The following is a 12,602-nucleotide window of genomic DNA, read 5'->3' on the forward strand; positions in this document are numbered from 1 at the left end:
ATTCACATGTTGTGCCGTAATAGTATCCATATACATGCCATAACACTTTGATTACTCTTGTATTTTGGAAGTTCTTGATGATAAGAGTGTAGTAATTTGTGCCTTGGACTAAATGGAAATAGAAAGAATAAATTTTAACAAAAATATAGAGCAGTTTCTAATATAAATGGATGGACAAGTCATCGTCAATATCAAATTAGATTTTACACCAAAAATGATCAACTTGGTGTCATGTTGTAGTTAGAATCCTTTATGGTGAGAAAAATCCTTGGAATGACCTCAAAGTTACATCATCTTGTATAATCCCAACAAATTTAGATGAAATGAGTTCCTTGAATATAGTTTACCTAGTCCATCTTTCATAAGGGTAGTCAAAGAGTCTTTAAAAGGCTTGATAAGGCCATGTTATCTAAATAAAATGCCTTAATTTTTAATTATGAAGGAGATTGACCTATATAAGTATTTGGAGAATCCACATTCTTCTCATCATATTTACTTCCCATGGCGTGTAGATAAATTGCATATGCCTAAAGCTTGGCATATCATGAATGCATCCCACTTGAAGAATTATAGTTGCATGAATTGTTTCAAAAGGATTTAGAACATTATTATAAGACCCAAAGAACAAGATATTTGGATTGGATGGTGGGAAGATGAAATGAGTGTATTGCCTTGGGGTGCTCAAATTTTGTTTGTGAAGAAGAAGGATGGTATTCTCGGGTTATTCATTGATTATAGACAGTTCAACAAGCTGACAATCAAGAATAGATATACATTTCCGAGGATTGATTATTTGTTTGACCAATTGAACAAAGCAACAATGTTCTCTAAGATTGATCTAAGATCAGGATACCATTAGGTATGCATTAAGGAAGAAGAAATCTACAAGACGACTTTCAGGACCAGGTATGGGAATTATGAGTTTTTTTTAGTTCCATTTGGTTTGACTAATGCTCCAACTAATTTTATGTGTTTGATGAATAGTGTTTTGTGTCCTTATCTAGACAAGTTTGTTATTGTATTAATTTATGATACATTGGTATATTCTAAGAATGAGGAAGAGCATGCCGAACACTTAGCAGCAGTGTTGAGATTGTTGAGGGAGCATCAGTTGTATGCCAAACTTAGCAAATGTAGTTTCTTTCAGATAGAGGTACACTACTTGGGACATGTTTTTTCCAAGGAAGGCATAGTGGTGGATCCATAAAAGATAACATATATCATGTAATGGGAAGCTCCTAGAAAGGTGGATGAGGAGAGATAATTCATGGGGTTAGTAGGTTATTATAGAAGGTTCATCAGGAACTTCTCTCAAATTTCCTATCCCATTATATCATTTCAGAGGAAAGGTAATAAATTTGAACGGACAGAGGAATGTGTAGCCAATTTTGACTAGTTGAAGCAGTTGTCGACCAATGCTCCACTTTTAAAGATTGTAAATCTGAACAAAGAGTTTGTGGTATGTAAAAATTCTTGCAAGAAAGGACTTGGTGGAGTCCTGATGCAGGAAGGATAGTAATATCTTATGAATCAAGTAAACTGAATGAGCATGATCATAATTATCGGACACATGATCTTGAGTTGGCGGCAATCATCCATGCATTGAAGATGTGGAGACACTATCTTCTTGGTAGGAGGTTTGTACTAATGAGTGATCAAATTGGATTGAGGTTTCTATTTGACCAACCAAATCTGAATGCTAGAAAAGCTAGATGGTTGGCCACAATCAGTGAGTTTGACCTTGAGATCAAGTACATAAATGGGAAACAGAACATGGTTGTAGATGCTCTTAGCAGGAGGATAAATGTAAATCATATAGCAACTATGAGCTCCTATGGGACAAATTTATAGGATCATATTTTACAGGAAGGACAACATGATGACAAGTACATGGATTTTATGCACAGGTGGTCAAGATGTGGACTATCATATTATAGAGAATCCTTTGGTTAGATTTAGGGACATATATATGTATTAAATGGCAGTGAGCTCAAGAATATTATCTTGAGGAAACTTTATGCTAATACATATTCATTTTACCCAATATATCAGAAGGCACTAACAGCAGTGAAGAAGTCCTACTATTGGTTGAATTTGAAGAAGGAAGTGGCAGAGTTTGTGGATGCATTCTTGGATTGTAAACAGGTAAAGGCAGAATTCAAGCACCCAGGTGGATTACTATAGTTGATTCTGAATCGAGAATGGAAATGGAAGGTCATTTCCATTTATTTCATCACAGGTTTTTTGAGGTCATCTAGACAACATGATTCCATCATGGTTGTGATTGGCAGATTGATGAAGGTAGTATACTTCATTCCAGTGAAGTCTAATTATTCAAAAAATTATATAGCACAAGTCTTCATCAAAGATGTAGTGAGGTTGCATGGTGTACCAAGGAATATCATGTCAGACGGGGATGCTAAGTTCACTTCCAAGTTTTGGAAGGATTTGTTTGGGGATAGAATTGGCATTCAAAACAACTTATCATCCGTGGACAAATGGACAGACAAAGAGGGTCTACAGGATATTGGAGGATTTTCTAAGGATGCATGTGATACATCAGCATAGGAGATGGGAGGAGTACCTTCTGTTCGTTGATTTTTCTTACAACAATCGGTATCAGGAGTCATTGAAGATGAGTTCGTTCGAGGCACTGTATGGGTAGATTTTTAATACTCCCATCAGTTGGAGTGATCCAGTAAACAGGGTGTTGATAGGATCAAACATGTTGGAAGAGATGGAATAGGAAATGCGGGTAATCAAGAAGAATCTAAAGGAAACACAGGATATGTAGAAAATTTATGCATATTGGAACAAGATGTTGAAGGAGTTTCAAGTTGGGGAACATGTGTACTTGCACATCAATCCCGAGAATATCTCTTTGAGGATTGGAACATGTGCCCTAATGGCACCTTAGTTTAGTGGACCTTTCAAGATTCCTGAAAGGATTGGACCAGTCGCCTATCAACTTGCACTGCCTCCGGCAGTGAAAGTCCATGATGTTTTCCATGTGTCCTTGCTTAAAAAGTATGTTAAAGATGTTAATCATGTGATTGACTGGTCTATATTATAGGTGAATCCAAATGGAGAATTCTAGCTGGAACCTCAATGTATTTTGCAGAGAAAGATGCTCATGCTCTAGAACTGAGAAATCGGACAAGTTAAAGTGCAGTGGAAGCACTTGGGGCCTGATGAAGCTACATGGAAGATGGCTTATCAGATGTGGGCTATGTATCCTTCTCTATTCATTGGTTGAGAAATTTGTTTTGGCATATGTTTTGGTGTGATGTTTTGGTATATGTATATATGTAGATATATGTGAATAACACCATGAGTTGTGTTATAAAGCTCCAATAAACAATATGAGTGTCATGTTATTATGTTTTCATGATGGTTTACTTTTTAGCAAGATGATCATTGTAAATATTGTATCAAGCTAAGTTATAAAGATCCATGCGAAGTATGTTTTGATTTTCAACGGTCCTGGTTGTGGTAGGTGTCATTGAACACCTAGGACAATGTTCCCCCAAGGGGGAGGGTTCTATATAGCCCTAGTCAAAAATACATGTAATAAAGTTAATAAAGGTAAAATAATAACCAAGGTCATGGGACACTCATTCCAAGTTGAATGTTGAGAAAAACATCCTAGTGTGGGTGTTCATTTGGTTTATAATGGATAAGGAAATTAGCAAAGGAAATGGAAAAGGATTTGGAAATGTAAAGTGACATTAATTGGAATTTTATTTATGAAAATAATGGAAATAGGCGAAAATTAAGATGAACGGTCACATGTTTCATGTGAGGAGAAAAATGAAGGAAGATAATGTAAAATTGAAGAAATAGAGGCCTCATTAATAAAAAGGATTATGAGGATCAATTCACAACCTTTTTTCAGGCGAAAATTAAGATGAACGGTCACATGTTTCATGTGAGGAGAAAAATGAAGGAAGATAATGGAAAATTGAAGAAATAGAGGCCTCATTAATAAAAAGGATTATGAGGATCAATTCACAACCTTTTTTCAGTTCAGTTTTAGAGCTCTCTCTCTCTCTCTCTCTCTCTCTCTCTCTCTCTCTCTCTTACTCTTGGACACAGATAATTATTGGATCACTCTAGCATTGGAGGAAAGAAGGCAAAGGAGGGACAAGAAAGCAAGAGGAAATAAAATATCAAACAAGGAAGAGCAGTGTCAAGCGACTACAGCAGGACTACTTGCAACTATCCAATTGTATGTATGATTTCCTTTCTAGTTTTGGCATGCATGGTACATTCATGTGTGTTTTTGGTTCTCTTGTTGTCATTGGCATGGGTTTTTCCAGGTGTGAAAATGTTCTTCAGCCTTGTCTTTCCATTTCCACATAGCCATGGCATGATGGGGTTCTATTGTTTTGGTTAATTTTAAAATTTTAGAGCATGAACAATAGAACAACAATAAAAAACACATCACAAGAATAGTACGCAAAAAAAAAAAAAAATTAGGTGGAAACCCTTCCAAATGAAAAACCACCAAATGATTTTCTAATATTTTGTGAGTATGGTAATGCTTCAACTCCAACTGAAATAGAAGCCACAACTCCCTAATACTCTAGAAAAGTATTCAAGTTTATCAACTATCTCCAACTCCTGAAGGATTCTCTTACACCCTGGTTTTACCAGCTAACTAGAAGGACACTCTAATGCCCTAGTTTTATCAACTACAATAGATAGTATGCTTCAATACCTTGAATGCTCCAACTTTCCCTAGCACCCCTCTGCCACCCTGTAGTATTTTCAAGCTACGACCTAAAGGATACTTCACTCTCTGGACTTGCACCACACAACCACCCTCAAAATAATAAAAAGATGAAAATAGAACCCTTTCTGTTAATATCATACCAAAGACAATGGCCCACTTACAAATATATGTAATAGAACCCTTTCTGTTAATAAAATGAACACCATCCTTCTTGAAAACTTTAGCTACAACTTCCAAAAGATGTTAGAACGTAATTGAGCAATAAAAATGTCAATATGAAAAATTCAAATACCTCTCTAATGCAATGATCCTTCAGCTTCTAATTCAAAGAATCACTCAAGATGTCTCTATGACTAATATATACTTGATGTCTCTTATAGTTGTAGATGAAAGTATTTTAACTATTGTAGCCAAATGTTGGAACTTGAGAAATCCTTCTGATTTATTCCACAAGATGAGATGAAGAATAATCGAGAACCTTCAATGCCATATTAAGAGTTAGGACTATACTTTAGAAATTGATGTCAGAATACCCTTTTCTATAGCCTAAATAATCATCAAGGTTCAAAGCAACCATAGTCTGCAAGAAGCTTCAAATATTCCCTTTACTGCTGAACCATGAAAACTTGATATAAATAAAAATTTTGATTAAATAAGAACCTGAAGTGTGCATAGTAACCCTCAAAAATGGCTTTAGAATAGGACTATAGTACTTTAGTTCAAAAAACCCCACAAAGTAGAGTCAGATGGGCCTTACCAAAGTGTCGAGCTTTCTTAATGATTTGGATCAAAATTTAGATTATTTTTTTCTCAAAATATGATGCAAGTACTCCACTACAATTTCTCTCACTAATTAGGGCACAAATTTATGTTTCAAGATGAAAATTGAAGTGATTCAAGACATTATGTTCTAAACTATAGATCATATATGTGCTAAAAAAACTAGGACAAAAGGCATATGATGCCAATGAATATTTTCATAGATTTATGCTCCACATGTTTCTCCAAGTTTGATGAATGAAAGGTGCTATGGATCCAATCAATTTCACGGATATAAAAGATGTCATAATGTAGTCCATAAAGTTGCTTCAAAGGTTGATGACTGGTTATATTATTGTTATGGTAACTTCCTCTTCTATTGAGATGTGAATTGTGGGAGTGGAATGGAGGATTTTAGATATGTCTCCAAGAAGGTTGAATGATTCCATAAAGTTTCCATAGATATGTGCCCAAAGAGGGTTGAAATACCATGCTTTAGGACAACCTCATAAGCTCAATGCTACCTCATAGAATTGATTCAAATATGACAATTGAAATGATCTGAACAAATTGAAGACTCCTCTTCTAAGGATGAGTAGACCAGGCTTCAAAGATTCAATTGCTTGCACAAAAGACCTCAATAAATACCTTGAATTAGAATCAAGAGGAGGTCTGAATATATATGCACATGTATGCCATTGAAAGAAAGACAAATAGCCTTCAAAAACCCCAACAAATCACCATAAAAAATTGAACATTAAACCCTTGTTGAACACTTAATCTTTGGGTTTAGGAATCCTATGTAAATATTGTAAATAGCTAAATAAATGGAATTGGAAGACAAAGACACATTGGGAGATGAAACCCAATAGTTTCCCATTCCATATATATATATATATATATATATATATATATATATATATATATATATATATATATATGTATGTATGTATGTATGTATGTATGTATGTATGTATGTATGTATGTATGTATGTATGTATGTATGTATGTATGTATGTATGTATGTATGTATGTATGTATGTATATGTTTTTATCTTAATGCAATAGTAACGAATTCATTTGGAGTTACTCCTGGCCTGACATGGTATCAGAGCACAGGCCCAAAATTAGTCTCTTTCTGTTGTAACTCCTACAACTCTCTCCTATATATTGTCCCTATGGTCATTTCACTAAGTACTGCTACATACTTTTCCTCTATCCCATCATTATTCTTTGAATAACCTTTGTGTTAAGGATTGTTGATAGTCACAAAAGCAATGTTACAAGGCAACAATCAATACAGTGATGGAGGCTCATCATAGGTAGATAGAAAAAAGTTGTGGGCTCTTAATATTCACTGAGATCGAAGGAGCTGAATCATTTTGAAGGAAGTTAAGCTAGATGATGAAATCATGTTGGTCGCTCTTGTGTGTATGTTGTATTGGAGACAAAGAAACCGAATTTTTTTTTGTATGGATCATTGATTCATTTGTATGTTGCATTGAACGCTGACAGAGAACCGTGGTGAACACTAACTACATTGAATTGAATGCTAAACAAAGATGGTGCATGACTAGGCACTGAATGCGCTACGAGATGACATGGATTGAGGTATGTAGCCTCGAGTAATTTTTTTTAAATATGTTGAATGGTTATGGTGAATGCAACGTTAGATCTGCGTTGAAAATTCTTGAAGACTGAGCCCAGGTGTGAAGTTACCATTCTTAAAAAAAAGTGTTGAATATTTTAAAAATGCCAAATGGTATCCTTTAAAATTCGTTGAATTGTTTTTGGTTGACACATATATGAAGTGTGTTGATGTTATAAGTGAGTATATATGATTTGTGTTCTTTTCAAGAATGTGAAGTTTGAATGGAGTAATATGAGCATGGTGGTATTATGTTTGGATGTTTATGATATGAGTATTGGTCATGTTGGAGGATTATGAGTGGTCGAATGTTTAATGGTTCATAAGTGAAGCTTTATAATATTAAATACTTATATTATATGTTGGCCTCCCATTTATATAGTGTGACATATTATATGATGTGATTATTTTCATAATAAAGAGTGAAGGTATGTCATTTACATATTAAATTAACTTGTTACTTAAATAGAAGATACCATGTAAGGTTGTGAATAAAGTATTTTTTATGATCCATTCACTCATATTTATAGTGGAAGCCGTTCTCACTAGCAATGAGAACTATCTTGAGAAGTCCCAGAAGATAAAACACACCCTCATTTTCAATGAGCTGTGGAAAGGGTTTTGTTAAGGAGAAGGAGACAATGCACCTAAAATTCTCACTTCAAACAAGGAACTTGCAATTTGGGAAAACAAGAACGTAAAGGCCTATGCCTTGATTGCAACATCAGTAAATGAAGCGGTGAGTCGTCATATTTATCCATTTTCAAATTCCTTTGAAGCCTTAAATAATTTGAAGGAATTGTATGACTCACACTTTGAACTTGAAGTTGTTCAATTGATGATTAAATTATTTAGTATTGAGTTGAAAAATGATGACCCTCTTTCCTTAGCACCAGAAGTAAGATCAATTATGCATGACATAAAATCCATTGGTGTTGAAATAGATATTCCTCCCATAGCTTACATCAAGGCACTATATCCCACCTATTCACATTACCTTGAGTCATTGCAAGCAAGTGGAAACCATAAGGAAATTACCTTTGACTCCCTTGAGAATAATTTTGCTGAAAGAGAGAAGGCTTTTGGGAAGAAGACAACTTCTCAGTCTATTGAAGAAGTTGTGTGCCATGCACAAAAAGAGAATAATCATGCACAAGGTTCTTCTAGAGGAAGAGGTGGCCAAAGAGGAAGAGGAAGGAAGATTTTTAGAAGCATGGGGGCAGCCATTTCCAAGAATGGTTTGACCTTCATTACATACGATGCAATAGAAATGGACATGATTCTTCCATTTGTAAGATGCATTGGGACATAATTGAGTAGGAAAGAAATGAAGGAAAAAGTAAAACACCTGACAAAGGGAAAGGAAAAGAACTCGGGTCCGCTCATTATGTTGTGGCACATTGCAACATTGGAGTAAATGAAGACTTATTCAATGCTTCACCTACTTTATGGAAATATTATTTGTTGCTTGATTCAAGAGAAAATTTCCACATGAATTTTAGGAGATATTTTTTGAAGAATTCATTGATAATGTCGATGGAGTACTATACTTTGCAAACAAGTCAAAACTCAAGCCATCATGTCTTGGAACCATCAGGCTCAAACTTCCTTGTCTTCCATATTTTATTCTACATGATGTTCTATACCTCCCAAAGATGAGGAGAAACTTGTTGTCTTTGGTCCACATTAGCTAGCAAGGACACTCCATTCATATATTTCATGGAAAGCTTGAGGTCAAAAAAGCATCAGATCACTCATTTGTCATGAAGGAGATAGAAGAAGAAATACTTCTGAAGCTGCAAAGAACCTCTGCTCATGCAAAGAAAATTTCATACAATTCTCATTATAATGAAGGTACATTGCCATCAAGTCTTTTATGGCATGCTATATCTGGACACTTGAAATATGACAACCTCTATTTGTTGAATAAAAATGGTGTTATTGGTTTGCCTATTATTCCTAGGAAGCTTAAGCAATGTGATGCTTGTATCTTAGGAAAGCACAACAAATAGCCTTTTCATGATTCTCATTCCAAAGCACATAGAAAAATTGAACTCATTCTTTCTAATTTGTGTGGCCCAATGCATGTTACTTATGAAAATGGTAATAAATATATGATGACATTTATTGATGAGTACATGAGAATGTGTTGGGTTTAGTTATTGAAGAAAAAATCTGAAGCTTTTGAAACATTCAAGAAATTTCATGCATGGATTGAAAATGATGCACAATATCATATTGGATCTATTTTCACTGATAATGGAAAAGAGTATACATCAAATGAATTTGAAAACTATCTTCACCAACATGGGATAAAAAATCAAACAATTGTGCCTTATAATCCCCAACAAAATGGAGTAGCTGAAAGAATGAATTGGACAATCTTAAATATGGTACGTTCCATGATGTCTTTCAAGAATGTTAAGTTGATGTTTTGGGTTGATGCAATTCTATGTGTTGTGTATATAAATAATAGGTGTCCATATAATGCTATCAAAAACAAGACTCCCTATGAAATGTGGTATGGCCACATGCCTTCGGTGAGGCATCTCAGGGTTTTTGGTTCCACCTTTTATGCCTTGATACCCAAGGAAAAGAGAAACAAGCTCAGTGAAATGAGTCACAAAAGTATATTATTGGGGTACTAAAATACCTACAAATCATTGTCCCTATGATGAGGTCAATAAAAAGTTTATAATATCTAGAGTTGTGATCTTTCTTGAATCTTCCAAGGTTGAAAATCTTGTTAAATGGAAACTTGATTGCTTGGATAGATTAAGACATGCAAAATATTTTCAAGAGTTTGATAATGGGATTCCACATCTTGAAGAGGGGATTCCTATACTAGATCAATCAATGGAATCTTATTCTTAAGCACTCTCTCCCCCACACGAAGCTCCAGCCACTGATGACACTTTGAGTGATGTGATTGATAGAATTGGGAGACTAAATATTGATTCAACCCCAATTCAGTCAACTAAGCAGCCTGGTCCATCTCAGAAAGGTCATCCAAAATGTCTGACAAAGACACTTGAAAGTGTTTGTCCTGATGAGGTTGGGAAGACAAAAACAAGAAGCTCAATCAGTCAGAATGGAGGTGATGTAGACAATCCTAATTCGTCGGTTGATATGGATGTTTCTTATGATTGTGAAATGAATTTGTCTATAGATTTTGAACCAACTTCCTTCAAAGAATTATCTTCTCATGATGAATGGAAATAAATTACTAAGAATATGATGCTTTGATACAGAATGGCACCTAGAAGCTGGTTGATCCTCCATTAGGAACCAAACCAATAGGCTACAAGTGAGTCTTCAAAAACAAGTATAAATAAGATGAATCATTTGACAAGCACAAATCTAGGCTTGTGGAAATAGGTTTTGCAGAGAAGGAAGGGATCGATTATGGGGAGACTTTTTCCCCCACAAAAAAGTGGGCTACCATCCGGACACTCTTTTCCTTGGCATTTCAGAATGGTTGGAAATTCCATCAAATGGATGTAAAAACCACTTTCTTGAATGAAGATCTGAAAGAGAATGCTTTCATGTCCCAACCAGAAGGATTTGTTGTGAAAGGTCAGGAACATACAGTATGCAAGCTTGTAAAATAAGTGTATGTCCTCAAGCAAGCATCGTGATCCTAGCATGAGAAGTTGTTTAAGAATCTTCTAAAGCTCAATTTCAAACATTATGATCTTGATGATACAACTTTGTTTGTCAAGAAAGTTAGAAAAATCTTGTGGTGTATGTAGATGATCTTTTGATGACAGGGAAAAATGCGAGCTACATTGTATCCATAAAGAAATAACTGAGGAGAGGTTTTGAAATGACATATTTGGGCTATGTTCACTACTATATTGGTATTGAAGTAACCCAGGATCCAAAATTTTCCTTCATCTCTTAGAAGAAGTACATTAGAGATCTGTTGAACAAGTTTGGCATGGATGAGTGTTACACTAAAAAATGTCACCATGACTATTTACAATTAGTATGGCTCTATCAACAGTCATGCTACCCTCTTAGGCAAGTCTTATGCCTCTGCTCTCCATGTCAAACTCCAAAAAAGAGAGAAAGTCTTTCTAAATGTATTTATCTCTGGGGACGCAGGTTCTCTCAACCTTACCTGCGGGTACGCACCCAATGTTCACAAAAGCTGCGTCTTTGGCCGCTCTGTATGTAAAGGGGCAGGTGCGTCCCCCTGTAAAGGTTAAAATGCGCAAGTTTCATCTTTAAAAAGTCACTTGTGGTCATTTCTAGAGCATTCTAGAAGGTTGTTCGACGTGTATTGAGCGCCTCCAGATGGTTCATGCACCCCTACCAAAGAGGAACTTATCCCATCAATAAGGGAGCTATCCCATCCAAAAAGGGGATTATCCCATTGATGGTGGACCTGATTAACTTCCTCTTGAGCACTATAAATACAGGCATTGGGCCAGAAGGAGAGGAGGTTGAAAGCTATACATTTCTAAGGGTAAATGCTGCAGGAATTAGGACTCCCATTTAGAAGCTTGTGAGGAGAGATTGCCATCTTTGCTTGTTCTATTTGGAAGTGGGTGAGCTTTGTCAAAGTAAAGGAGAACTCTTGATGGACCCTGGGAGGGACTTGCACAACACCAAGGCTCAGGTTGTATTTTTTCCTTTTGTTACCTATTAATGCAAATGAGTCCATTCTTCTCAATAACTTGTTATTCATGAGTTGCTTCATGTACTCCTTGGTCTATGTGTTAAATATGTTTTATTCTATGAGATTATCAAGTGCTATTTAATCGTTTGATTGTTAGTGTATGCAGGTTTCAAAGTGAAGGAGGAGCTCATCTGGATCAGCGGGGCTGGACTGCTACAACAGCGTTGGATTACAGGTAGGATCTAAACACTTGATTTCCCATATAGTAAATACATGTTTAGAGAAGGATTGCTCTTGTTTGTCTTGTTTGTCACTAGAGAGTCTTAGGCTCCTAGGGAGGTTGGTTGTGTCCGCACAATCGACTCTTTACAAAATTCGTTGTTACAAAATTTATATATAGAAGTTGCTAACATGATACATATAAAGCATACTATGAAATATCTATTAATATAGCATGGAAAAGATTAATATATATGTTTCTTATTATTATTCCATGAAATTGTTTTACAAAACACAATTTGATACTCTTAATACAAGGTTCTTAATACTAGGTTTTTCTACTATCACCTAGAGATTTGTAGCCTCATTTTTTATATCACTGATATTGCGAATAAACTCATAAAAATGAATGTTTTAATTGCTTTCAATTAAATAAACATATTATTTTAAAGGAAATATTGAAAAAAAGAAAAAACCTATTTTTACTAATAATAAGCTTACTAATAATAGTTATTGTAATAAATAGTGTAAATAAACAGAAAAATCTTTTAAAATAAAAATAAAAAAAGGTTACCAATAATAGATAGTATAAATAAACAACATAGCTTTGAGCTTTT

Source organism: Pinus tabuliformis, chromosome 2_2, assembly GCF_031772625.1.
Source record: "Pinus tabuliformis cultivar Carrire ecotype Pingquan chromosome 2_2, CPIR1, whole genome shotgun sequence".
Taxonomy (NCBI): domain Eukaryota; kingdom Viridiplantae; phylum Streptophyta; class Pinopsida; order Pinales; family Pinaceae; genus Pinus; species Pinus tabuliformis.